The following is a 23,691-nucleotide window of genomic DNA, read 5'->3' as shown; positions in this document are numbered from 1 at the left end:
GGTCATATGCTAGATATATTACCTATAATGTTGCATGGCACAAAAGGGAACACCGGCTCATGGCAACAGAGGCAGAATAAATGCCACGGTGAGATTCCAAGAGCATTAGTCATTTGACAGCTTCTGTTTGTTCACAACAAAGCAAGGGCAAGCTCCCCACTTTCTGATCCCCTGAAGGACGGGCACAGACAAAAGACTGATACCAGGGGCTGATATTTAAGAACAAATGACAACTCTTCAAATGTGCCGTGGCTCTGCAATGCTCCAGAAAATATGAAAGTAATTTTCCCAGCCCTCGCCTTGATGTTCCTTTTTTTTTTTTAAAGAAACATGATCTCTGGAGCCTTTGATTAAAGAAGGGTGTAATCACTCTTTTTAATTCACTCTGATTTCACCTCCAAAGGGACACCTCAGTCCTCTTCACCCCAGGCTGGCTCTCACTTCAAACCAGAGGAAGGCATGAAAACGTCCAGCCAGCTTGGAGAGTTCTCCCCAAACGTTCTGGCACTTCAGGGGTATGGACAGTATATTGGACTATACTGGAAAAAGAAAAAGACGAAGAAGAAATGTATGCTCCTTATGCCCCAGGAAAATTTCAGAAGCATTTTCGTTTCAATAGAATAACAGAGGAAAAGTGCAACCCTCCCTGCATGCAGAAGAGCCCCAGGTCCGCTGGAAATACTTCTACTTCAAAGATCATTCCTGTTATCTACATGCCCTACAATCTCTGGAGTGGACATGGATGTTAAAAAAATATAATAATAATAATAATAATGAAAGCTGCCCTTCTGGTTTAAAAGAAACAGTACAGTATATGTTGTGTTAGGAGACAAACATCTCAGAACCTGTGTTCATTCCAGGGCCAAAGAGCAGAGATCGTGCTGAACCCAGCAGAACACAGAAGAAGACCACAGTCCCCGGGGTGTGAATTGATAAGTGCCCGGCTGAATGAAAGAACGGGAAAGGGCCGCGGCGCCAGGGCAGCCAGGGCAGTTAGCACTCCAAAGCGGGTGAGCTTGTCCAACTAATCGGCCGCGTTTGTTTTCACAGCTTTGCTCGGAACATTTGCAGGGCTGGCCCGGCACTCCCTGCAGAGCCTGAGAGCGGGTGGCGAGCCAAGATACCAGCAGCACATTGTTTCACCTGCGCTGCCAGATACTCAGACAGAGAAAACACACGCCAGTTTGTCAAAACAGCCCTGGATGCTGCGCGCTCATTTTTCCCGTAGCCCCTGGCCTGGCTGCCAAGGCCCAGGGCCGGGTGTGTCTCCGGGCTGGAGATTTGCATCCCCTGGTCAATTCCGGGCAAGGCGGGGGTGATGGGACATGAAGGGAACCCGAGTGCACCTGAAAAGGCCGTGCCAGGCCCATGAAATCAGGTTCCCACAGCCCTCAGCCTGAGTCAGCACCCGGCTGCGGGATGACTCAGACACAAGGAAACCCGCGGATCCAGGAGGGGCTCCCGGCTTCTCCGGAGAGCCGGCCTCCCCACCGCCGGAATCTTGTGATTAAAAAAAAAAAAAAAAAATACAGCCTTCACAGAAACCTAAGGCGAATCGGCCTGCCTTTGTCTTCCCTTTGTTACCGCGCAAAGCGGGCGTCAGGATTGCCTTTGTTGGGTCTCCATTCCTCGCTGGCAGAAGCGCGCGCGATAAGAACTTTCTGATGAAGCGCACACCCGCAAGGCCTAATTAGGGACGATCTAATGATACGTTCCTGGTGTTTCTCTGACAACCACATGTTCAGCACCCGGGGAGGCGACTGGGATTAGACGCGGCGGTTCTCAACCTGTGGGTCGCGACCCCTTTGGGGGCCGAACGACCCTTTCACAGGGGTCGCCTAAGACCATCGGAAAACACATATATAATTACATATTGTTTTTGTGATGAATCGCCATGCTTTAATTTGTGACAATGAAATTGGGGGTCACTCACCACAACAGGAGGAACTGTATGAAAGGGTCGCGGCATTAGGAAGGTTGAGAACCACTGGGCTAGAGGAGGAGACTGACCCCACACAGGATGGCAGGCCATGAGTGGGGGCCATGCCTTACACCCTCCACACCTCAGAGTGGGGGCCATGCCTTACACCCTCCACACCTCAGAGGGGGGAGGTCTTCACTAGAGGCACACAACGTCGTGGAAGAGAAAACAAATTACACACAAAAGCAGTTTGTGTAAAGCGCATTTTTTGCCAGGTTAAAAATAAATCGAGTGTTGCTTGGTAATTAAAATAAGCGCGATGAGGTATCTTTTAATTAACATTCCTCAAGTGGCAGAGAATGCTCACATGTTGCCCCTGTAAGATCTCCTGCCTCATCTGCTGTCTTCTTTAGATTATGTATTTCTAAAAATACACGCGATGATAGTTTCACCGGCAGGAAAAAGCATATTGCTGCTCTATACATATGGAAATAAGCTCTCCCGGGCAATACCTGGAACAACGGTGGCAAAATCTCTATGAAAGGAGAGGCAACCTGGGAGGCTTTCCCTTTGTGTGAAGCGTGTGAGCCCTGCCTTAATGAGCTCAGGGGAGAGATGCCACTTTGAACGCAGAATGCTGGGTCACCTCCACTCTCCACCCCACAGGCTGCCTGAAAAGGACATAAAAGGGGGCTTCTCAGGAGAGAGATTTACCATGTACACTTGATCAAAGCGCAAGCACTTGCCTCCCTGAAACAGAAGTGAAAAGACACCAAAAAGCTGTCGCTGTTCCCGGTGATTCCAGGGGGCATCGTGCTCAGCCTTCTGGGGAAACAATCATGCAATTCCCTGCTTCAAAATACACCTTTCAGAAAACAATCGTGGATTCTGGCCCAGAATTCTGAGGGTGTCCATGAAACCGGTTTTGTCACACTCTATCACTACGCTGGCAGACTGGCTCCGTTATGGCAAAGAAATGGGTGAAGAGATGGCTTTCTTTCCATGGACCCAAGCCTTCACCCCGAACACCTCACCACCACCTTCTCCTCCGCTTACATCCCAAGAAATAGGAAATACAGGTAATAGCTAACCATTTAAAACAAAAGACGCACAAACACACAGAGGAATGGATCCCGCGCTATTACAGGATGTTGAAGCCAAGCTGTGACTACAGTCTCTAGCTCACCAAGGCTCTCAGGGTTACTTGTGTTTGTCTTTTGGACTCAGACACTTGAAAAGTCTAAGTCTCATAACTCTATTGTTGTACATTTTCTGGCCTGTCATTAAATTAGCTCATTAGCTATGAGGATATAAAATTGATTTTTAAATATTATTTTTCCTGGATTTGAACAAATACCGGGATGGTGTGTATGTGTGTTATCATCATCAGGCCTGAACTTACCATTGAGAAAATAGATCTCTCACCCTCCTCCCAGATATGTTAACTGTTTCTAATAAAGAGCAATCTTTATGTCCCCAAAAAGTTAATAACACATCACCAGGAAGTGAAAGGATTTTCTTTTTTTCTTGGTAGATTGTAGTCCATTAATTGCTGAGGCCTGGTGTCTGCTGGTCCGTTGGGGGTGTGCAGGCACCTCCCCGAAGCAGAGCAGAAATCACAGTCACTGATGGAGAGGTGATCCTCCATCATTAAAACACTTCTCGAAGACTCAGCTAATCAGGAGGAATGGCCTCAGATATGCAGCTAATCTCATCATTCAAATTTCCTGGTTGCTCTGTTTTTCTCTGCCTGATAACACTATCAGACTGTAATAGAACTTCACTCTGATCTGGAAAAAGGCATTGCAACGAAATATATACGTACCTTTGATATCTTCCTCTCTGGAACGTGGGTGCATTTAATTGATAAAATACTGAAATATGAAGCTGGAGTCCTGAAGTCTAGACTCAGTTTCAGCCACCAAATTGTAACTCAATGGGCTTAGTTTTGACAGTCACATTAAACACAGACAACTGGAAAAGTTTACTATCATGGTCGTTCCCAAACTAAGTATGTAAAGCAAAAGGCGCGAAATACAAATAGGAAGTGCTTACACGTAACTTGGAAAGCACTCTGGAAACACACTGCTAGCAATTAGATTTTTTACATTAACTTTACATTTGCTAGTACCTCTAAGAAATTAGTACATGTGAAAAAAATCTTAATTCTTATATTCAGATTTTCTTTATCTTAAACTGGTTTTTATTTTTAAAATTATAATAAAAGTTACATATATAGTTTAAGATCTCTCTTTTTGAAAAAGCAAAATATAGGCAAGACACCTAATAGATGACTAATAACTGTTACAAACACCTACTACCAAAAAAATTTGAGACCAGAGCTATAAGTATAAAAACAAACACAAGAATAGACACTAGAAGACAGTTTGGCTGTTTGACACAAACCTAAACACCTTCTTACCATGTGATCCAACAAGCATGTTGCTTCTTTGGTATTTTCCCAAATGAATTAAAAACTATGTTCACAAAAACCTGACCATAATTGCCAAAACATGGAAGCAAACAAACAAGATGTCCTTCAATAGGTAAGTGGATGAACATGATACAGATAGACAATGGAATATTATTCAGCAATAAAAAAGAAATGATCTATCAAGCCATAAAAAACACAGAGGACCCTTAAATGCATATTGCTACACAAAAGAAACCAACCTGAAAAGGTACATATTGCATGGTTCCAAATATGGTTCTGGAAATGGCAAAACTCTGGAAATAGGAAAAAGATGGATGTTTCTTAGGGTTCAGGAGTGGGGTGAAGAACGAGTAGGTGAAATATAGGGATTTTTAAGGCAGTGAAACTATTTTGTATGAGATTGAAATGGTGGATACATGTCACTTTACATTTGTTAAAACCCACAGAATGTACAACATAAAGAGTGAACCCTATGTATGTTTTCATTAGTAATAATGTAATCAATATTGACCCATCAATTGTAATGCTAATGCAAGATATTACTAACAGGGAAAATTGGTTGGGGCTGAGAGAATGAGAGGATATATGGGGACCCTCTGTACTTTCTTCTACAAACGTAAAACTGCTCTAAAAATAAAGTCTGTTAATTAAAAAATATTAACAGTTCTCAAAATATACACTAAAACACAAAATGTCATTGAAAGTGTCTATGAATGTCACTCCACAAATATGCTTTTTAACAACTTGGTATTTTTAAACATATATTGTTCTAATTGGAAATCAGTCACCACTAATTCTCATCTTTCACCAATAAATTATTTAATTATTACCTGGGGAATTAGTGATTTGGACCCCAAAACTTCTTTATTTTTATAACCTCTAAAAGAGAAAAGAAGGTTTCGAAACCCCTTTCCTTTAACAATATAACCCCAGGACAATGAAATCCTTCCACTTGCCCCTCCTAAATCTGTTCCTCTTTGACAGCTTATTACTTTGTAGACACAACCTTGCTCTTAACCCCATCATCTTACTCAATGATGAATTATGGCCCATCTCGCCAAGACTGACCTCTCGTTACCCTTCATCAATGTGTCCTGCCCTGGCCAACCTGCAGCAAGAACATTCGAAACCACCTTGCAGCAGGGCTGTCAGGGGCCTTCACGTGGGGGCTTGGGCTCAGCAGAGGGCCTCAAGGCCTGCTCCTGTGTAGGCTGCTCCTCCCACCCTCTACCCCACCCCCCGAAAAGGACACAAGAAATGTGCTCCTACCTTCTCTTCCCATATTGAAGTTCTAAGTAAAATTTCTTTTGCAAAAAGAAAACCAAAAGCAAAACAAGAAAACCTCTGCTGCCAAATGCTTTCTTGAAAAACCACTGACAAGGACCATATTATCTGCCTTATTGTAATGAAATTAATTGAATTTCCCTTTAATTTGCTGTTGAAACTGCTCTTTCTGCTAGTGAGGGAAATTGCCTCTTTAAAGCAAAATCCACTGATCACCGAAATGGTAGCTAGTCGCTACCACCGAGCAAGAAATGTAATGGCAGAATTGGAGCAGAGCAAGGCAGTAGACACTGACCTAGAAAAAGGCTGGGAAATGGGGACCTGGAGACTGGCAAAGGAGAAGGATTTACACATTATTTAAGATTAACAAGAGGCAAGGGAACACTGTGAGAGAGGGAAGCTGGTAACGGACACTTATCCATCTCAGCAAACAGGTTTTGCTAGAAGGAACGACAATCTTTATCCCCTAGTAGGACCCACATTAGTTGTTTTTATTGCTACAACCTGGACACACTGCCCTCCCAGACCTCAGACCCTCCAGTCTTCTGGTAGCAAATATAATGGTTCAAATAATGCCAAGAGCTAAACATGCATGCAGAGAAAAAGCCCTGTGAGCACAGGGAGAAGGCAGACATCTGAAAGTCACGGTGAGAGGCTTCAGAAAAAAACAACCCAGCCAAGACCTTGATCTCAAACTTCCAACCTCCCTGCTACGGGCGGAATGATTGGGCCCCTCCATAATTTCTATGACGACGCCCTCACCCAAAGGGGTGGTATTTGGAGGCGGGGACTTCGAGAGGTAATTAGGTCATATGGGTGGAGCCTTTGTGAATGGGATTAGTGCCCTTATAAGAAGAGACTCAAAAGAGATGATTTCTCTCCCTGCCATGTGTGGAATCAGAAAGAGGATGGTCATCTCTATAGACCAAGAATAAAGCCTTCGACCAGAACTTGACAATGCTGGCGCTCTGATCTCAGACTTCCAGCCTCCAGAATGTCAGAAAAATATGTTTGTTCTTTAAGCCACATAGTCATTCTGTTATTGCAGCCGGAACTAAGATGCTTCAGGACTGCAAGAAAAGATGTTGCTGTTATTTAAGCCACCTAGTCTGTGGTGTTTTGTTATAGCTGCCCTAGCAAACTAATACAGCTTTCAAAAGGCTAATAGTTCTAAATATCATTCCAGATCAGTGCAAGATGGTCTCAACCCCAAAACAGAAAAACATAGAAGACCAAAAAGAGAAGTACTTTCCACATTCGAGGTTGTGGAGACAAAGGTGATGGCTTCATAAAGGTTGACACTGCCCCCAGCTCTGGCCGCTTGCACACCACACTCTGCATAGCCTCCACAGTTCGATTCAGCAGCCAGCCTGCTTCCCAGGCAAGACTCGCACTCCCATGGGAAGGTGTACACAGACAGTCAAGCAAAGCAGGGACACACAAAGCTATTTTTATTTGGAAGAAGACAAAAGAGCTATGACTAATACACTCTAGGTGTCATGTCCCTTTACCCTCCCCTCCATGTTTATTATTCCTGTTAATCCCTGTCTGCTCCCTTGCAGTCATCAGGAGCAAAGGAGAAGCTTGTGTGCTTGTGTAAAGCCTTTGAGCAGAGACGAAGGAGAGGGTTTGTCTCCTCTGCTGCGGACATGGATAGAGAGGCATCGAATAGGAAGGAGGCAGCTGAGGGAAGAAATAGGCTGTCCATCCCCAAGGCCTTGGGAGAAAGGGGTGAGCAAAGATGGCCTCAGGGTTTTAAGAGAATGGAATGGTGTTGCAGACCTGAATTCTGAGGGGAAATTACCTCAAGGGCAGGCTGCAAAAGCAGGTCATTCCAGAAATGATGACCTAAGGGTCATTCCCAATAAACTGTCAGAGGAAAAATTTTTTAAACATATCTTACTGATTTTTTACAGAGAGGGAAGGAGAGGGATAGAGAGTTAGAAACATCGATCAGCTGCCTCCTGCACATCCCCTACTGAGGATGTGCCCACAACCAAGGTACATGTCCTTGGCCGAAATTGAACTTGGGACCCTTCAGTCCGCAGGCTGATGCTCTATCACTGAGCCAAACAGGTTAGGGCATGTCAGAGGAAATTTCAAATGAAGTCTGTCCTGGCCGGGTAGCTCTGTGGGCTAGAGCTTTGTCCAGATGTGCCAAGGTTTCCTGTTTGATCTCCCATCAGGGCACATACAAGAACCAAGCAATGAATGCATAAATAAGTGGAACAACAATCTCTCTTCCTCTTCCTCTCTCTCTCTCTCTCTCTCTCCTCTTTCTTTTCCTCTTTCTCTAAAACTCAATAAATACTTTTTTTAAATGAAGTCAGAGAAAAGCTAAGCTTCTCAAGGAATTTGACATCGTGTTAAATTCACAAAGACATAGAAAATTATAAGTGTTCTAATTAGGATCTTTGAATACGATTACAGATAGCATGTGTTGATAAAGGAATAATTGAATCACATAAGAAATAATAGACCTAGTATCAGGCATGGTTCCAGCAACAGATGACAAAGGTCTGGCATTTAATGGAGGGATTATTTGGAAGATGCAAGCAGGGTTAGGGGCAACATCCAGGGAGTATGAAATGCAGGGAGGTCACTACCCAAGGCCCAAAGGGACAAGGGGAAGGAGGCGTATCAGTAGAGTTTAGCAAAACAGTAGGGGGACCATGAGGGCAGGAGCAGGAGAGGGGGTCAGTTCAGAAGTGCAGCCTCTGCTAGAACTCTTCAAGGCATCTGGTAGGCAAATAGAGTTATGCCATGCCTCCCGCCCACTCCCAACACCCGAAATCACTATGGTGCCCCTTTTGGGTCAACTTCACAAGAAGTGAGAAGGCAAGAGAGCCTGGGACTTTGGTCCCTAGAGCACAACCTCCCACCACCACCACCACCCCCTACCTCCTCTACCTCCCGGCACCCAGCAGGACAGACACGTAGCTGCAGAGCACAAGGGGCGAAGGGCCAACATGTCTGGTCTCATCAGTTAGAACCATTTGGGCTGAAAGAACTTGGCTTTGTGTTGTTTAACAAATAAGAAAAACAGGCTCTCATGGTCCAGGCCCAAGATAGGACTGATTCTTTCAGATGCTCATCAAAATCCTTTGGAAACCACTCCTTTCTCCCTCCCCTGTGTACCTGGGCTTGACCTCAGACTAACTAGCTGCTGGAGACTGAGGAAGCCCTGCAGCAATGACGCGCCAAGGGCAGAGCCAGTGCAGGAAACAGGGGGTGCCTTGTCTGTAGTGAATGTGAAAACAATAATAAAACCAAAGCACAGTCTGCTTCTTGTTATCACCGTGTGCTGGCAAAGCTACACATTGTCAGTGATGAGAATGTGCCTCCCAGAAAAAACCTTTTGTTCCGCAAGTTCTAAGCAATTACTGTAGCAACTGTGGAGTTTTAGTAATACACTACGCTTCAAATTAGCACATGTCACTCCTCATCCTGCTGCAAACAGCATCGGAGACCTCCGTGATGTAGTTGGCCCCTGCTACACCTGAAACCAGCACCACGCAGAAGTTTCAAATAACTTCCTAAGAATTTGGAATTGTTTGAGCTCACTTCATAGCTCATGTCCCCCATCCCTGAGATACTAAATATTCCAGCATTTACACGGTGGCTTTCAAATAAACCATAACAGCTCAGAGATTGTATAAATAAGAGCGTTTGAGATATTTTAGATCTGTTCATCTACATGAAAACCTTGATTATAAGTGATTACATGATTATAGCAGAAAAAATTTTTAAAATGGGGAGGAGAAATTAAAAATGTATCTGCTACTGGGCCATGGTGGCTCAATAGGTGAGTGTCCATCTGTGAACCAGGGGGTCACAGTTTGATCCTGGTTAGGGCACATGCATGCTCAATTTCCACTGGGGGACATGCAGGACGCAGTCAATCAATGATTCGCTCTCATCATTGATGTTTCTATCTCTCTCTTGCTCTACCTTCCTCTCTGAAATCAACAAAAAATATATTAAAACAAAAACACAAATCTGCTACATGTGTCAAATATACCTGTCTCCAGCACTTCCCCATCCCAGAGGGAATGTCTACACAACATAAGATGCTGTAGGAGAAGATGCCATCTCTCCCTCAGGAACTTATATCTGCAAGGGAGTCTCCCGGACCTCCAAGCTGACTTCCCTGGGTTCTCCTTCACTACACTTCCAGCTTAGGCTGAGCTATTGTCCATCACAGGCAGGGCCATAGTCACCTGTTGGGCCTGGGCTGCTCACCACCCTCTCCCACCACCACCCCCCCTCCCCCTGCCAGGATGCTGCCCCCATACCAAGGAATGTGCTTGAAGGAAGGAGGAAGAGTTAGTGAGCTCCTGGGGCAGAGCAACAGGGTTGCTGTAGTCAAGTGACACCATTGCTTTAAAAATCACTGTAAGTCCTTATCTGATTTTCTCTTTCCTACTTGCATATTTTTTTGTTTCCAATGACATCTAGGTCCCAACACACGTGGCAAAGGATAGCTCCCCACTTATGCTTGAAATGCTGGCCGATTGTGGCCCCATCTCCAGGGAGCATGGCACAGGTCAAGAGCCTGGGAGACAGCCAAGGCAGTTCACAGAAGGTAGACTTCCCACCCAACGCAGCACCATCCCACCCCACACCCACAGCCACATGCCAGCAATGTAGGAGGGAGGGGTCGCCCGCAGGTTAGGAGCTTGCCTCAACCTGTGGGTTGCGACCCTGAAAATGCATCCTGCATATCAGATATTTACATGACGATTCATAGCAGTAGCAACATTACAGTTATGAAGTAGCAACGAAAATAATTTTATGGTTGGGGGTCACCACAACATGAGGAACTGTATTAAAGGGTCGCGGCATTAGGAAGGTTGAGAACCACTGTTAGTAGGTACAGCTTCATTTCAACACAGGCATTTGCGTTATTCCAATGGAGTGGAGGGGAAGTATAGGTGCACAAAAGACTGCCCCAGATCCTCCATGAAATATTCTTAGGAAATCCCAGGAATAGGGAGTTGGGACTTTAGGAGGAAGGGCTCTGGGGAAAAAATCCATGAAATGGAATCTTCCCTGTTGACGGGATGTTTAATATACAGAAGGAATAAGAAAACATGCAATTTAATCTGGGTGAGAGTAAGAGTCCATCTTTAATGTCTGGAAGCAGATGTGCCTTTTGGTTCAAATGCTAAATGAGACACAATACTAACAATTGATAGGAATATAGTTACAGAGAAAGTACTAAGAAATGATTAAATCTGCTTGAATCTAAAACAGAAGAAAAAAAGAGGTGAAGTTTGGGCAACTTTTTCGAGTTAAGAAAAGTATTTAAACTAAGTGCCTCTTTGAAGTATGGTCAATTTATTAAATATTTCTTCCCTCTTACCTGGCATATCACTTTCTAAATGATAGATGCTTTGGGAATAACTTTGTACTGTTAAGAATGGAATACCTGCTTAACTGAACCTCAAGCAGCAGACTTAGACCGGCTGCTTCCGTGGTCAATGGCCTTGTTTCAGCAGCTTGACTTTTCCTAGTGACTGTTGCTTCCGGATCACAAGAGGGCTGCTGCATCTCCAGCTAGCAAGTCCAAATGCTGATACGTAGAAAGTGCAAGGATGAAGGACTTTCTTTTCTTAGGGCTTCCACTGTTTATCAGGGAAGACGGTTCTCCCCAAAGCTGTACTCCTACATTTCATTGGACCAGAACTACGAGGGAGATTAAAACAATCAAGTATTCGGCTTTCCAGATTCTTTTTACAGGTCTTCTTTTCTAATCTGTAAAAAACAAAACAAAAGACAAAGCAAAACAAAAGACCCATTGACCCATTTCTCTTCTCCCATTCCCTTTTTTTTCATACTGGATAATTGATTTTATAGGTTCATTAGCAGAAACCATAATATTTTCAAGCCATGAAATGACCCTATAATTTTTATGCACAAACCCCTCAGGCTTTGAGACATGGGTAGCTTAGGAACAACAACGCCTAGGACTTAGGATGGGAGCTGATGCCTGAGCCTGTGGGATAACAGATCTGGTCCTGGCAGGGGATGATAGATTCATGATTTTGGAGGTCTTTGGGGGCGGGAGGCCTGGATTCTAGTTTCGCGATGTACTAACTGGATCACACATTTGGCTTCCCATCCTATAAATAAAGAACAATAGCCCATCAGAATATTAGGAGATTCAAATAAGATATTTTAAAATGATTGCAAAAACCTGATAACATTTTCATATCACTTCCTCCATGTTAACATTCATCCTAAAACAAAAGCAAAAGGACAAACAAAAACCTGTGGGCATGTTCAGCTTACTGCCTCTCCCAGGGGACTTTCTAAGTTCATTCCTATTTCCTTTAAAAACCAGACCTCAAATCCTCACTTTTCTCTCCAAATGCATTTGTCACTTCCTAGACACAGCCCAGGTACATCTGCTTCCTTTTCAGCTCATCTCCCTGAGTCCTGTCTTCTCCTCAGCTGGCCACCTACTCTTGGGGGGAAAAAAGGGGGGGCGTCCCATGGATATACTCTTGTTTTCACAAACAAAACCACCAACTCTGGGTGCCAAGAAACAGGTGATACTCAGGGGCAGGAGTGTACCACCTTTTGTGTCTGGACAGATTTAGTGGCACCGAATCAGTATTCAGTGCTTCCAGAAAATCGCTCCGATATAGCAAGGTAAACGCTCTTCTAACAGAATATTATGAATATTAGGTGAGATAAATATACTGTCAAGTGTAATGACATCCTCCTCCCAGCTCCCTCATAAAGAAGTATTGAGAACACATAATTGCCCTCAAAAGATATCTATTTTATGATAATCATTACCTAAATATTACACACCAGAGACTTGTACTATTAAAGAGGATTGGAATTACTCATGAAATATTAGCTGTGTTTTACTTAAGCTCTTTGGACCTAATTCATAAAAATTAATTCATGATTTATAAGAATGAGCTCTGTTCCTTAATAGTAGAATACTTCTGTAATTCATTAAATTATTTAATCCCATCACGCCTGATCATGTACACTTCAATTCTAGTCCCTCACAAGGAAAATAAGACTAACTTACCTCAGGTTAAAGAAACATCAGAGTTTTCAACTAGGGCCCACATCTCAAAAGATCATAGAGAAATTTACAGAATATGGAGAACATGAGGTGAAACAAAAGTCAGCTCAGATATGGCTGCTATTCTAATATGTTTATGACTATTTGGAAATAAACCTAAGTTATTAAATATGTTACTTTTTGAAGCATTTCTCTCAGAATATGTGGATCCTTCCTGAGGAGGGAAGCTGATTTATAAATTTTCATGGTCCATCCCAGATTTCCTTCAGTCACTTCCCCACTGTTTTTTCAGAATCTTTAAGGTGTTATCACAAAGGAGCTGTAGGTCCTTTGGGGTGACTGTGGGTCTGTGTATGTCAGTCAACTCCACACAAGTGTCTTCAGGGAAATGATATTGTAAAATATAATTTATTTCCCACAATCATGAATAAGTAATTGTTCCACATATTTTTTTAATCGTTCAATGCATTGATTTACACTTGTCTCCATCTCTGGGCTGTAACACCTGTGAGGACAGAAATTTTCCTCTGTCACATTGGCCTCTCTCTACATTCTTTGCCATTCGATAGAATTTCCATCAATATGTCTAAAATGTTTTCAAAAACTAGCACATTTTACTAAATTTACCTTTGTCCAACCAGGCTAAGTAATTTTAATTCAAGACACATACATTTATTAATCTTCCACTGGAAATAAAAGCTTATAAAATTGAGGAAAACAATTCCTTATATTTGTATTATCTTCAAAAGTATATGATTGTCTAATCACTATGATGTATACCTGAAACTCATACTGAATAATATTGAATCTAAACTGTAATTGCAAAAGAGTTATTAACTTTTCATGTCTATCAGGGAGTTTTACACTCACATTAACCCTATGAGGATTTAGGGTAGATTTCCTCCCCACCCCACACCCACCCCAGCCCCTATATTTTATAAAGAGGTATACTGATTCAAGGAAATGACTTACCACAGGATATGACTACCCAAGTGTAAGCAATGGGAGGTTATTTCCCTCAGGTAACGTGAAATCCAGAGGCGAGCAGTCCCAGGCTGGCCCAGCTGCTCACCAGTGAGTCAGTGAGTCGGGTACTGTCCTTTCTCCTCCTTACAGGGAAGCTGTGGTCCTCATGCTTAAAGGTGACTGTTCCACTTTCAGGCATCAAAATATGTTCCAAGCAGAATCAAGAGGTACAAATGGCTCTTGCTAGCGGATTTTGTCACTTTAATCAATATAAAAAAAGCTTTCCTGATAATTTTACTCAAATAACTTTCACTTATTTCTCATTGGACAAAATTACGTCATATGGTCACCTCCAGCTAAAGAGAGTGTGGATTTGTAAGCACATGAGCCTCCTGAACCAAAGTGTAGTTTTCTTCCAAAAGAAGAAAGAACAGAAGACAGTGGGCGGGCATCTAACAGTGTCTGCCATACATGGGACAGTGATTTTCTTTAGCACAGGACTTCTCAAATTTACATTGTGAAATCACAGTGGGAAACTAGGGATGAGGGTTTCTGTAGGTTGAACGAACCCCTTCCAAATTCATATATTGTGTCCTAACCCCCAACACCTCCGGATGTGACCTGTTTTAGAAATTGTTATTACACATATAATTAATTAAGATGAGGTCATTAGGATGGGCTCTAATCTAATAAGAATGGTGTCCTTATAAAAGGGGGACATTTGAACGCAGATGTACACATAGGAGAACACCATAGGAACATGAAGGTGGCCAACTACAAGCCAGAGAGAGAGGCCTGGAACACATCCTTTCCCCATGACCTTCAGAGGGAACCAGTGCTACCCACACTGTGGTGGTAGACTTCCAGCCTCCAGAACAGTTGCTCAAATCACCCAGTGTGTAATACTCAGTTCTTTGAAAGGAGATAATTGAGATTTGGCCATAATCATGCATCTTGTCACTTATACATACATACATACTTCATTTGTGCAATAATAGATATTTGGGTTGATTCTTTTTACTACTATAAAAAAAAAAATTCTGGCCCTGGCTGGTTTGGCTTAGTGGATAGAGCATTGGCCTTTGGACTGGAGGGTCCCAGGTTCGATTCTGGTCAAGGGAATGTACCTTGGTTGTGGGCACATCCCCAGAAGGAGGTGTGCAGGAGGCAGCTGATCAATGTTTCTCTCTCATCAATGTTTCCAGCTCTCTATCCCTCTCCCTTCCTCTCTGTAATAATTCAATAAAATATATTTTTTTAAAAAATTCTGCAACTTGTATATTCTTGTTTATGCAGTTATGCAAGAGCTTCTATTGGATCCTAGAATTGGCTAGTTATGAACATTTTAAATTATAAGTATTGCCAAATGATTCGTCAAAAGTCTTATACTAATTTGTGTATATCAATAATATGAGAGTGATTGTTTCCCCAAACACCCAGTAGAGGATAATCAGATTTAAACATTAATAATTGCCTTTCCAACTCAAAATATGTCCTTTGTATCGATTTTGGATTTCCTGAGGTTTAGCATATTTTATATTGGATAGTCCTATTTTTTATTCAATGAAATAAAAAATGATATGACCTGGTCGTGGTCATATCATTTGTCCATTTTTCTTTGGAGTATTTTATTACAGACATTTAAAACCTTTCTACATGCCATAAATAGTAATTGTTCCCCATGATGTTTCAATGTTTGTTTCCAGTTTTTCTTTTGTATTTTGACTTTGTGATAGTTTTTTGACATGAAATTTAAATTTCCCATTGAATCAGATTGGTTGACTTTTTTGATGACTTCAAGGTTTGCTGTCAGATTTTAAATGTCTCTTTATTCAGTTATGTTTTCCAAGAGCAACTACAAGCACAGTGTTTTGTGCCATCTAGTTATGAGCACATCTGTCCTCTGATGTGGGTACAATTGTTTCCAGGACCTGAAGCACAAAATAAGCAAATGGAGTTGGTTAACTTAATATTGTTGTTGATCAGAGAGCTGGTTTGAATGTTATTTGTACCAGAAGAGCTTCCACCTTCTCCCAGGGAGTCCCGGACTGGATGCTGGGTCAGTGTAAGGCCAAGATAACAGAGTGAATATTTCTCTACTTAAACAGAGGTAACCATCTATAATAATAAAAGAGTAATATGCTAATTAGACTGGGCAGCCAAATGACCTTCCGGACGAAGCCGGGGCTGCGAGGGCCAAGGCAAGCCCCCACAGCTGCGAAGGCTGAGCCCCTTGCACAAATTCTGTGCACCGGGCCTCTAGTTAGACATAATATCAATGGACCAAGCAAACAAAATTTTTATCACAAAGGAAAGCATACTTCTTGCCCTAGTACAGTATCTCAAGTATGGTAGTCACCTCTGCTCTCGAAAGCCCATTCAATAGACCTTTTTACAGGTTGGAGACAATTTCATCACTTGGTATAGAATTTCATAGCCTCTGAAAAAATAAAGGGTAGTAAGTGAAAAACAAAACAAAACTCAGTTTACATATGACTCTATGGTGTGTGTTTGTGCATTAGCCCTTCTCTTGTTTTCAATGAGCTTTTATTTGCAAGGAGGTCCTTGCTAAAGGCATTCTATTTCAAAGAATCAAATAATTTGAACGGAAATAGTTGAATCACAGACCACCATCATACAAAACTTCCTTATGTCCCATAGTAGAATTTGTCTTTGTTTCTTGGTAATAGCATAATCATAGACCAGCTTCTTGAAAATCAGCCTCCATCTGCTAGTGTTCATGCATTGCAGTGGGAGTTGCATCTCGGTCATTATGGCTTTTGGAGAAGCCTTCAGGAAAAGGACTGAAAGTTCACGGGTCAAAGGGTCCAGATTTTAAACAGAGTTGAGCTTTTTCTTCCTGCTTCAGCCCAGCGGGGGTGTATTTCCCATGAGAGGCTTATTTTTTTGTGTTGTGTGTGTGTGTGTGTTTTTTTTTTTAAGAATAGCCTTAGTAACTGAGTCACCTCACAGAGAATTAGTAACATCTCCCTAGGAAGTGCTAACTTAGTGTAACTGACTGGGTCGTGGATGGGTGGGTCACAGTACAAACCTCTCCCCCCTCCCCACACACACACTCCCCATTCTCCAAGAAGAGACACAGTAGGACTCAGGAAAAAAAATAATTTATGATGAGCATTCACCACATAAAAACACTTTATAGTTGTTATTTTTAGAGTCCCAAGCTTTCAAGAGGAAAGACTTATTTTTCTTAGGGAAGATTAACAGTAAGATGCTAGTATGTTGATGGCCAAAGAGAACATTCTAAGAGATTACACAGTCACTTCTCAATGTTTAAGGAAGCAGGAGACTTCCCTGCGTTTATTTGGAAAAGAAATGAAAGTTGTCTGAGATAATATTAGAAAACCATTTATTTAAAGGAAGGAAGCATTGCAAATGAGTGATGCTATTATTTGGATCCTTAGGACAAAAAATTAATAATCAACAATAAAGAAATATGAATAAAAGAAAAGGCTATATACCTAATTACTTTGAACACATTTAATTTGTAGCCTAAAACTAAAACTATTAGTGAATTTAATGGTGATCCTACTACTGATAAATCACTATGAATACCAAATAGATATTCCATGAGTCCTGATAACTCTGGGTTCGAATCTTAGATTAATTATATTAATTAGAGTTTATCTTTTAAGAATAGATATTTCAAATCTAGATTTTAATCCTGTGTATTTTAAATGGTTTAATGGGTGATTAAAGCAAATGTTTATTAATCCTTTTAGACTAAATGTTTTCCTAGAAGTAAACAATGATAACAGATTGAAATGCATATGAACCATAATGTCCCAATATCTTTCAAAGAGTTGAGCAAATGGTAGATGACAACCTTAAAATATGGGGGGGAAACACCTTTTTTTCCCCCTGTAACTAACTGTCAGTACTCATCACATTTGAGATGCTTTTATTTAGGAAAGTCTTTTGCATGTTAGTTGGTTGTCTGAATTCTGAGGCACCCATGTCTATGTTGCTTTGAATGTCTTTGGCCAGACAAGCAAATGAGCTGGTCAGTAGAATATCAGTGAGTAAATAGTAAGGGTCTACGGCTATCTGTTATGGCTGACATCCAAAGCCCAGGGTCTTTTCCTTAAGAATATGGACAGTGGCCCCAGAAGAGGGTGTGTGTGAGAACTGAGAGCTGTCATTCAGAGACCTCTTGTTCACCCTTCCAAGCCATTGTAGCCTGTGGCCTCCTGAGGGACCACCCTCTCACGGAGGTTCCTCGGGTCTCTCCCAGGCTGCAAAAGAACAATCGCTAACAAGGAGGACAATTTCTGATAGAGGGGCAGCGCCCTCAGATGCCCAAGGTCCATATTGCTGCTGACACCGCAGCGGCTCAAGCTACATAGCTGCAACACAGCCACACGCACCCCCAGCGGTCTCTACATGGAGAATCGGTGTTCACTTCGGTATTTCCTCAAGCCACCAATGGATAATGAACTTGATAGAGAAACAAAAATAACTGCAAAGGGAGAGTTTGGGTTTATAGGGATGACAGACGCTCTGCTAGGAGCGGGCTTTGAGTTGGAGATGTGCCTATCCTCGGGCTCAGAGCAAAGGAGTCCCAGCCAATCCGTCACAGCAGCCAGAGAGCTCAGGGCTCAGACCAACTTTTGTTTCTTATCCAATGTCCATACTGTGGTTTTATGATTGTCAATTATGGCTTTTTTTTTAAGGTAAAGCTTTGTAAAATTACCATCATGTATAAATGACATAACAAAACTGGTTAACAAACCCCACACTTTTGGCAACTGCTAAAATAATGCAAGCACAAAGAAAACAGCCAATTTCACTGAAAAATGGAGATGTCTTTCTTGCCTACCTCTACTCTCAATGCCAGAAATACTCTCTAGTTAATACCAAAAGATTGGGAAGTGACTTGCCTCAATAATTTTAAAACATAATTCTTAAAGGGCCAGTAAATGTGTTCAAGCAAAGATGGTAAGAGTAGCAAACACATTAGTTTTTTTTTTACCATAAAAATATGGTAGTTCTCATTGTGGCTATAACCGTGCTAACATATGGTTTTATTAAGATATTTTATAAGGAAACTTGGTAGTTAAAAATGTTACATTTGTATCTTTTTCAGGGTATATATTAATTGAATCAATGGGAATTATTTTGCAATGCAATCCCAGCTAAATAAATGATGGAAAAATATGAGGCCACGAACAGCATAAATTCCACGAAAAACCACAGAGTCCCACCAGATTCTCAAACACAACTCCTGCCATGAAAGGACAGCTGTGCTCATCTGAAGACTATATTGAACCATGAGCAATATAAGTTACAAGCACGCCAGGAAGCCAATAAATACATTTCCAGATCGCCTCTCGGTCATCCCTGACTCACTCTCCCTGGTGCTGCCCTTTTGTCCTGGGCCCTCAAATCACAGCCTCTAGGTATTATCCCCTTTCCTCAGTGAAAAATAAATCAAGATCTTAGCGTGTACCTGTGAAGCCCCATTGACAAAAGAAAGGGGATTATCTGTTCCTCCCCAGTCAGAGCCATCAAATGCACTGTAAATATGCAGGGCAGGGGTGGGGCTGGAGGATGGACATATGTTTCGCATACAATGAGCTTCGAAAAAGGAAAAGTTGCTTTTGCTATAATTTGTACCGGCATCAACAAGACTGTGTATTTCCCTGCTAGAAAATTATATAGTGGCAACTGCACGTGCCGGTGGGGTATCTTTTTCGCTAGCCTGCCTATTTTTGAGGTGTTTTATCTCTTGACAATACCCAATCAATAAACCTAATTTGCAGCAACATACCACATTTCAGCATTTTATATCACACTTCCAAGAACCAGCAGTCTAAACGCTGGACTATTTAAGCCATATACAAACTCCTGAACTTTAGATTGTTCCAGTAAAAAGTATTTCGTAATTTTTTAAAAAAATATATAACACTGTATCTGTTTTCCCTACTTCTGTCAATATTACCATCATTCCAAACCATCACTTAGGCTTTTAAACTTTATAGCTATTATCTTTATTTTTATAGCTATTATCTCTTCTCCTATGCGCTCAGATCTTACTAGGCACCAAGTCCTGCGACTTCTTGAGAATGTCGTCTACCTCTGTCCATTTCATACATTTTCAGGAACGTTGTCTTCCTCCAGCGATCAGTCATTTCATACCTGGATTATCAAAGCTCTTTTCTAACTATCTCACTGTCTCTCATCTCTTCTCTCTCCAATTCATTCTACCCAAACACCACCTGACTGACCTTCAATAAATCTTAGCTTTTCATTTCACTCTCCTTTTTTAAAGCTTTTAATGCCTCAAACTGGCATTCACATCCCTCCACCGTCTCCCCAGTCCAAGGGTCTCTCTCACCTTTCTACAGAGTAGTGAGCGATCAGACTTCTCATGCACCCTAAACCCACCCCACTAACCCAGTGATGGCGAACCTTTTGAGCTCGGTGTGTCAGCATTTTGAAAAACCCTAACTTAACTCTGGTGCCATGTCACATATAGAGATTTTTTGATATTTGCAACCATAGTAAAACAAAGACTTATATTTTTTATATGTTATTTTATTTTATATGTTTAAATGCCTTTTAACAAAGAAAAATCAACCAAAAAAATTGAATTCGCGTGTCACCTCTAACACGCATGTCATAGGTTTGCCATCACTGCCACTAGCCCCTCATCCCACACCTTTGTTCATATGCTGTTCTTCACCAAGAATATGTTTCCCAATCGTCTCTCCTTGTCAAAATTGTACCTGTCCTTCAAGGCTCAGCTCAAATCCAACCTCATCCATAAAATGTCCAAACATTCCTGCCCAGAGGGATTTCTCTCTCTGAATTCCTCCTGTCCCCTTTCTCTCCAGACACGATCTGTGCATGTAAATGTTCCCTGTCTAACCTTATTTTTATTCATATACATAAATAAATGTGTACAGGTACAGCTACACCCACATATGTATATACACATACATATATTTCCCTTATGTAATTGCTATCATATATAAATATTATGTGGCTTGCTTTGTTAATACACTACCAATATATGTTATCTGTCCCTAGGATACCTGTGGAATAATGGGTGGTTATATATTTTTTGTATGTCTTTATTTTTTTACCTTTTCTAAGATGCTCTTGTATAAACTTTGTAATGGCATGAAAAAAAATGTTATTTTCAGAGCACAAAAACAAGCAGACAAAGAAGATATCAACACAAGGAATCATGGCCTCACTGTTCTATCTCATAGGGGTAAAAGAATGTCAATAATGACAAAAATGCATAAACAGGGAGTACAAAATTGTATCACCTTCACACTCAAAAGATTTTCGTAAAGTATGTTAGACTAGCTTATACGGAGCAATATCTATATACCTTTACATGCCTACTAGGCTCTAGGATTGTGGAGTACAAGCGCAGAAATGAATTAGCCTTGATCCCTGTCCCAGGGTGACAGTTTGCAGAAGGTCGTGGTGACCTTAGATATATTTGTGTTTCTTTCCCTGAAGCTTATTGCAAAGAAAAGATATCTTTGAAAGAAAGTCCATTTAACAACAGTGCTAACCTGTCAACGTTACAGATAAGAGTCTTTTTACAACATATAAATTAACTATCTAAAAAAGTGACACCTTGAGCTTAAGGTGTATTTGACTTTTTAAAATATCTTCATATTTATTACTTCATGTTTCAGTCACAACAACCCTTGTGGCAGGTAAGGTATCTGCATTCTGTGGATAGAGAAAGAGACATGAGGTGGTCCCGGGACCCGCCTTCACTCACCGAGCCAGCAAGGCAACAATGGACATCTCCAGGCCTTTACTCTCATGTCTTTGCCCTGAGCCAAGCTAAGTAATGAAACCTCATGTTGACAAGGAAGATCTAGTAAGGGTCTCAGAACAAATTTTTGCATCAGAGTTAAGTTATAAATAGGTTGCATGGTAAGGGCCTAGGGTACAGTGAGCCCTGTTTTATGGCCAAGTTGACATGGCACTCAGGGTTCCAGCCTATTTTTCCCATGACGATGCTGGGTAACTATGAACCAGAAGAGAGATTTGTTTAAGAACCTTCCACTTGACAAAGTGCAAATAAATTTATTCAATTGCCTATATTATATTTTAGAATGATTCAAGCAACACCGCCGTCATATAAATATCAAAACCCAAGTTGAAACAAACCTATACGTTCAGGCCCATGCAATGTTTTAAAAAAATACTGATTTTAGTGTCCAATCACATACTGAGAATGAGTGGGGGTAGGGGACACACACACACAAATAGGACCATCTGTTACTTATTTAAGCCATTCTTAGACAAGAATATATTACTTTTCAGGGGGAAAATATTGTTCTTTCCAGAGGAATAGAAATGTGATATAAACAATGAGATGAGATAAAGCTGTTTATATCAAAGGGTGAATCAGATTATAACACTGAAAAACAGTGCACATTTCCTGTTATTGCTGCTATAAGTAAAACAGCATTTGAAAGACAAATTACCATGTTACTATTCTTGAAAATCCCAGGCTCTTCTATAAGTAATGACATCTTGGTAGACATGAGACTAACCAAGTGCAGACGTATCTCCATCTACATAATTTAAGGGAGGAAAGAAATCAATTGTTTCTCCTTCAAGAATGACTATGCGTCTTCCTTTAAAACTTAAGGAATCTAGAAAAGCTTAAATTTACACCAAACGAAAACCAAACACAGGGGAGGAAAGCTATAAAAGCAAATATGCTCCCAGTGGGACTGGATGTACAGCCTTGGCTCGAGAGGCAACATTCTGGGTCATAAACAGCAGGCAGGTCCCCAGATCTGAAGTGCTCACAGCCGTCCACAAGCCCCGAGGGGTTTCTGCCACCACTTCCTCAACGACTCATGACCACAGAGATCGGCATCCTCACCTGTGACAGCCAGCAGAACACCTTGCCAGTGTTGGCCGCACACAAACCCACATGCAGTTGGCAGATCTGGGTGCCCCAGAAACTACCCCGCGTCTCACCATGGACAGACCCTGGTTTCAGCAAGAGCTCAAGACCTGATTCCCATCCCTGTTCTTATTTGGAAGCTCACCTAATCTCACCTCTTAGCAACTCCCTGACTTCCCAAAAGAGAGAAGCAATTGCAGCAGCAACAAGCCTGGGATGTCTGCTGCTTCCTAAAGCCCAGTAAGAAGGTGGCTCAAGCCCCCTCTTTTCTTGCTGGAAATTGGGAGACATCTGTATCTCAAACTCAAATGGACCACCAAGCTGCCAAAGCCATTTTTAACAGCAGCCTAAGAAAGAAACAACCTGGTGACCTACCATCTAGGTTCGTCCTAAGCTTGGGGGTTTCCCTGAACACAGGACTTGCAGTGCTACCTCGAGGAAAGTCCCAGCAAACTGGAATCATTAGTCACCCTGAAAGCATTGTCAAGTCCTGACGCTGGCTCTCCTGGGCCTGGCCCTACCCCCTGAGAGCCCTTCCATCCTTCTTCCTGGCAGATCCTTTCTGCCATGAAAAAAGAGAAGCTGCTCCAGGAACCCCAAAAGTCCCCCACGGAGCTCTGCAATTGCCGGGGGCTGGTATGGCTTTTGTCTGAAAGCAGTTCGTGTCACCTGGTAAGTGCTTAGTGGTTTGGATTGTGACAGTTGCTTTGGACAAATTCTTAAAGAAGAAAAGTCCATCCACATGGCCTAGAGAGGAAGGATAAGGTCTAGAGCAATGGTTCTCAAAGGGGAACAGTTTTTGAGAACAAAAAGGGGACATTTGGCAATATCTGGAGACAAGTTTGGTTGTTACAGTGGGAGAGAGGGTGCTGGTGGCATCTCATGGGTGGAGGCCAGGGGTATTGCCAAACATCCTGCAACCTCCAAAACAGCCCCCCACAAAAAGTCATCCGCCCAGAATGTCAATAGTGCTGAGGGTGAGAGAGCTTGGGAGAGTTGGCTCAGAGGCTCCCTGCTTTTGAATACAGGCCTCCCCAAGGGCGTCTAGGATGACATACATCCGACAACCCTATGCAATAGGGTGTTCCTCACATTAGACACAATGAATAATGTGGGTGGGGTTT

At 42.0% G+C, this 23,691-nt stretch overlaps 1 long non-coding RNA gene across 1 annotated transcript in view; it reads right to left on the bottom strand.

Annotated features, from left to right (window-relative positions):
• Positions 1-14,344: 14,344 nt before the first annotated feature.
• LOC107182401 overlaps positions 14,345-23,691 on the bottom strand; it is a 10,960-nt gene continuing 1,613 nt past the window's right edge. The window contains exons 2-3 of the long non-coding RNA XR_001513119.1: positions 22,399-22,401; positions 14,345-14,356 (exon numbers count right to left, since the gene is read on the bottom strand). This is a non-coding gene — a long non-coding RNA (uncharacterized LOC107182401). The remainder of the gene's footprint in view (positions 14,357-22,398; positions 22,402-23,691) is intronic.

The sequence above is a fragment of the Myotis davidii genome, unplaced genomic scaffold (assembly GCF_000327345.1).
Source record: "Myotis davidii unplaced genomic scaffold, ASM32734v1 scaffold816, whole genome shotgun sequence".
Classification (NCBI taxonomy): Eukaryota; Metazoa; Chordata; class Mammalia; order Chiroptera; family Vespertilionidae; genus Myotis; species Myotis davidii.
The sequence above is the reverse complement of the archived record's forward strand: the minus strand, read 5'-3'. Positions and strand labels throughout refer to the sequence as shown.